Source organism: Lampris incognitus, chromosome 3, assembly GCF_029633865.1.
Source record: "Lampris incognitus isolate fLamInc1 chromosome 3, fLamInc1.hap2, whole genome shotgun sequence".
Lineage (NCBI taxonomy): Eukaryota > Metazoa > Chordata > Actinopteri > Lampriformes > Lampridae > Lampris > Lampris incognitus.
Genome location: NC_079213.1, coordinates 106,176,149 through 106,181,264, shown reverse-complemented (window position 1 = coordinate 106,181,264; position 5,116 = coordinate 106,176,149). Strand labels below are relative to the sequence as shown.

Sequence of the window (5,116 nt, the reverse complement as noted above, 5' to 3'; positions counted from 1 at the left end):
TTTATTGTGTCATTGTTAAAAAACAAATGTAAAACTGTGTTTAAACTCCTTCCCTGTCCTCAAAGAGCCGCCTGTCAATCAGGCAAATGAACTAACGGAGTGAGGGAAATGGGAAAAGGGGAGAGATTACGGGGGGAAACAATGTCACAGGGGAACATGGCAGGAAATTGGCCAGTTCTCCTACATGGATTCAATTCAATAAGCTGGTGGCCGTGTTTTTTTTTTCCTCTTCTTTTTTCCATGCAGACAAATAATGTAGCAAATCGAGCGCAGAAATGCACGAAGAGTTACGCAAGGACCGAAATTAGAAATCGAGTCAAAGAGACAGAAATAAAGACGTACGGAGACGGGATGGGAATAGAGGGGCAGACACAAATGCAGGAGCAGCGTATGTGTGCGCGAGAGACGAATGACAGGGAAACAAGTCTGCACTGAAAAGGCCATTAAACCGCTCAGTCATATTTCCCTTTCAATAATTTCCCTTACTTTAACAATCGGCCTTTTGCCATTCACTATTCCCCGTGAACATGATGGGAAAAAAAGCTTTTTCAATCAGGTCCAATCTCTATAATGGCCCAATTTGTTTTTAAAATGCTGCAAAGATTTCCATCAATCAGCTTTGCACTATTATGCCTCGCAAATGATATCCTGTAGTGGTGCTATCATCTTCTTTTTTTTTAGATTTTTTTTCTTCCCCTTTTTCTCCCCAATTGTAGCCGGCTAATTACCACATGCCTCCTCCGATACATGTGGAGTCACCAGCCACTTCCTTTCACCCGACAGTGAGGAGTTTCGCCAGGGGGGCGTAGCGCGTGGGAGGATCATGCTATTCCCTCCAGTTCCCCCTCCTCCCTGAACAAGCGGTCCAACCGACCAGAGGAGGCGCTAGTGCAACGACCAGGACGCATCCCCACCCGCAGACACGGCCAAATTGTGTCTGTAAGGGACGCCCGGCCAAGTCGGAGGAGGTAACGCGGGGATTCGAACCGGCGATCCCCGTGTTGGTAGGCAACGGAATAGACGGCCACGCTACCCGGACGGCCATGTGTTGTCGTCGCTGTGCTGTGGATCGCTGAGAAAGTTAGAAACCAAAACTTAGGAGTAAAGGGATGAGGGGTCTAATAAATTGCGGTGGCCTACATACACACTAAGTGTTGAAGGCGTCATATCTGTAAATTTGCAATTCAATTCAGTTTGACACTCCTGGATTCAGAAGCTATATCGGGCCCCGCTTTGTACCGCTAACGCACCGGGTTCTGATGCTGCACAGATTTATTGCGCCGTTTGAAATGCAGCAATGCATTTTTTTTTTTTTTTTTACGTCAGCTCGTCAGTAAACATAGCGGGAGTGAATGCACAACGGCTTCGGCCTGTGAAAGTTAAGGTAGCGGCAATGGCTGGCGCTGTGACAGACTGCCAGACAACCTTCCTTCTCACTGCCGCAGTCGCCCACGTCATTACCCTCGCTCCCCCGTCTCATGTCACCTTTCCGAGAAAACACGCGCAAGTAATGTACTCGCAGCATTTTTTATGGATACGTCGGTATAAATATCTGGCGAATAAATTCAGCGTGTCATTTCAATTCATTTTAATTTGCCAAAGTATTACTCTGGTTGCTGTCTAGATTGCAGAAGTCGCACATCGTGCAAGAGCGTCAGTCCCCCATCACGCCACCCTGGTATTAAATTGGCAGCAATTTCGAAAGTCCCCTAGCCCGGATCAGCCCGTTATTATGAATCCTGTGTCGTGTTGCGTTGTGTCGTGTCGTGTCGTGTTTTTAGGGCAGCGAATGGCCGTAACTGAGGGAAACACTTCCACGGGAATATTAGAAATAGATGAAGCTTTTTATCAGCAGGTTATTTTCATGTTGTTTACAAAAGACAATGATAACAGAACTGTTAGGTTTGTGTGTTTGTTTTTGGTTTTTTGCCCCTCCCCCCTTTTCTCCCTAATTGTATCCGGCCAATTACCCCACTTTGTGAGCCGTCCTGATCTCTGCTCCACCCACTCTGCTGATCCAAGTGCCTCCTCCCATACATGTGGAGTCGCCAGCCGCTTCTTTTCACCTGACAGTGAGGAGTGTCACCAGGGGGACGCAGCACGTGGGAGGATCACGCTATCCCCCCCCCCATCCCTCCGAACAGGCGCCCTGACCGACCAGAGGAGGCGCTAGTGCAGCGACCAGGACACATACCCACATCCGGCTTCCCGCCTGCAGACACGGCCAATTGTGTTTGTCAGGACGCCCGACCAAGCCGGAGGTAACACGGGGATTCGAACCGGCGATCCCCGTGTTAATCGGCAGCGGAATAGACCGCCACACCACCTGGGTGCTCGGAAGCGTTAATTTTTAGTGACGGGTCCAAAAGGAGCAGCAAGACAGGACATTATTCACAAAACATCACCTTAGCATCCATCCAACTGCACGTTGACCGTGATTGGCAGTTGAAGTGAAATATTAAAACGGTCCAGGAAGGGAAGACGGTTCCCAGATAAATGCCGCTGGTCCCCACCGTCTCTGCCTCCCCCACTGTGCCTCTCTCGGCTTTTTTGTTCCATCTGTGTGTGGGCGTGTGTGCACGTGCACATGTTTGCCCGTGTGTGTGTGTGTGTGTGTGTGTGCGGGTCCGGGGATGCTGCCATGCCGGCAGACCTGCTCACTACAGTTAATGGACAGCTAATAACATGAGTGAACGGTAAAAGTAGGGCTTGATCCGCGAGCAGATGGAAAATCAATAGACTATTAGAGTGTACAGGGCAGTAGGGACAGCGCGAGGAGGTGGAGGTGGTGGGAGGCAAAGCACGAGGAGGAGGAGGACGAGGAGCGTGAAGGTGAGAGGTACAGCAGTGAACTTGTGATTAGGGAGTTAAAGGGACGTGTGGACAAAAGCGGCAGGAGAGAGAGGGAAAAGGGTGGGGAGAGGATTGAAGAGAGGATCAGCTCAGTCTGTAAACAGCTCAACCAGCCATCCAGTCAGCCAGGCAGAAAGAGTCAGTCTGTGTGTTGGTTCTGGAGATTCTCCTCCTCCTCCTCCTTCTTCTTCTGCCTTCTTCTTTCCTTCCTGCTCCTTTTTTAGAAGTGGTGAACCTCATGAGCCTGGCTTCTAACTCATTCACATCTAGTCTCACATGTGGCTTTACCATCTGTGTAGATGTTGGTTTTTTTTGGGGGGGGGGGTGTTGAAGAGTTCATATTTTCAATTAGCAGTATAATTCCCATTGGTAAGAAAGCTAGCATGCTATATTTGTTCCTGCACCTCCACCATTATTCTCTCTTAAGGGGAAATCACATGACAGCATCATGTGACGCGTACAATGAAGTAATGGATTGTAGCTTTCATTTGGAGATTCAAATGCATGCAGACAGTTGGGGGGGGGTGTGTCTGCATCCACCTGCATGCAGCTGTCGTCTTTTTGCACCATAGCGGAGTTCAAGATTGGTGAACTTTGACCGGTGATTTTAATAGGACGTAAACACACACAGGGCTAACTTTAGCTCTGCTAAACGGTCACAAGAGGCTTCCATTTTACACAGTGTCAGGGTTAAAAGCCTCAGTCAGGATAGGAGGTGAGTAATGTGTCACGCTAGTGAGTCAGTCTGTAACTTGCCGTCCAAACTGGACCCACTTACAATGACAAACTGAAGATGATGATCCTGTGTCGTTCTGGTAACAACAAGTCGTTGCGTCTGTGACGTTCGTTTTCCCTTTTATGCTGAGAGGATCCCGAAAGCGAGAGAGCGAGAGACGGGAAGAGAAAGAGGGAGAGAGGAGAGTTGGAGGACAGGAGCGAGGAGGAGAGAGCACAGCTCGCTGTGTGTCTAGTAAGCTAGCTTGCGTTAGCCTCCAGCTAGCTATTAGCGGCGGCTACACAGCCACAAGGCTCCATAACAGTCAATTAAATCTTTTTTATCTGGGACGACTTTGCCTCTTTTCTCACTCCCTTCTCCTCCTCGGCCCCTCGGCCTCCTCCTCTCCCTCGGTGTATTCCCTTCGTCCGCCCTTTCTCTGCGTTTTTTTTCGTCTTTCATCCCGTATTCCCTCTCTTTTTATGTTCTCCTATTGCCTTTATCTGTCCTTTTTCTTCTTCTCTCTTTTTTTTTCTTCTTATTCTTCCTCTCTGTTGGTTCGCCGGTCCCTCCGCTGGCTTCTCCTCTTTAAGTCTTAAAAACAAAAAGAGAGAGCGAGAGAGAGAGGAAAAAAGAACAAGTGCCTGCGGCAAAGTGTTGCCGGGCAAATCAGTGTTTATATGGATGGTCCTAATAAGATGAACAAGATGGAAGAGTTTTTATGTGTGTGTGTGTGTGTGTGTTTGATGCGCTCCCAGACTCCTCTGAAGGCGATCTTTGGGCTTTTGTTTATGGAGTCAAATTGAGGCTAAGCGTCTCGCCTTTGGCCCCGGATAGACTTGCTGCTGCCGGGCCCTTTGCTGACATGGCTGCTCCGCCTGTCCGCCTGTTGGAGCCGGCTCGCCGCTCCGGCCTGAGAGTTTTCGCCCCGCCGCGAGTTTCGGCACCAAAGCGAACACTGCGGTGGGGATTATAGATTTTTCGCGAGCTCTAACAAATTGAAACCCAGATTTACCGACGCCTTGAAAACTCCCCTTCAGGCCCAACCAGGTTCAGAGGCATCATGTTTGAGACGTTCATACACACTCATGGAATACTTTAGCCCTCGATTTGTCTCACGGAGACGACGTAGTGTCTGGGTAACCCCGTGGACTTTGACTCCACTAATATTGATGTCTTTGCGAGCCTTAGTGATTGCTCGTTGCAGGAGGGAGACAGCAGATGTCGAGGGGAGGGTAACAAATACCCATCAGGCTTTTACTGCACTCTGCCAGGCAAAGTGGAGGGCTAAAAAAAAAAATTTCCTTGAGTGTGTACGAAGAAGTTTGTGCAAAGGAGCATTTCATTTGCGAGGCCCCAGGTTCTCTCATTAAAACGGTCCAAGTTTAGTTTATACCGCCCACTCGCTGTAATGATAAGTCTTACGCTGTACAGTCGACAACTCGGTGGTAAAACTTTAGGGCGCTTGTGTATCGAACGAAACGCAGGAGACATCTCGCTAATACTGAGTTACAACTTGTTTTCACACATTTCCATATTTGACTTCTT

At 48.9% G+C, this 5,116-nt stretch overlaps 1 protein-coding gene across 2 annotated transcripts in view; it reads left to right on the top strand.

The window, feature by feature from the left end:
- nlgn1 (neuroligin 1) overlaps positions 1-5,116 on the top strand; it is a 384,465-nt gene that overhangs the window by 304,180 nt on the left and 75,169 nt on the right. The window lies entirely within an intron of this gene.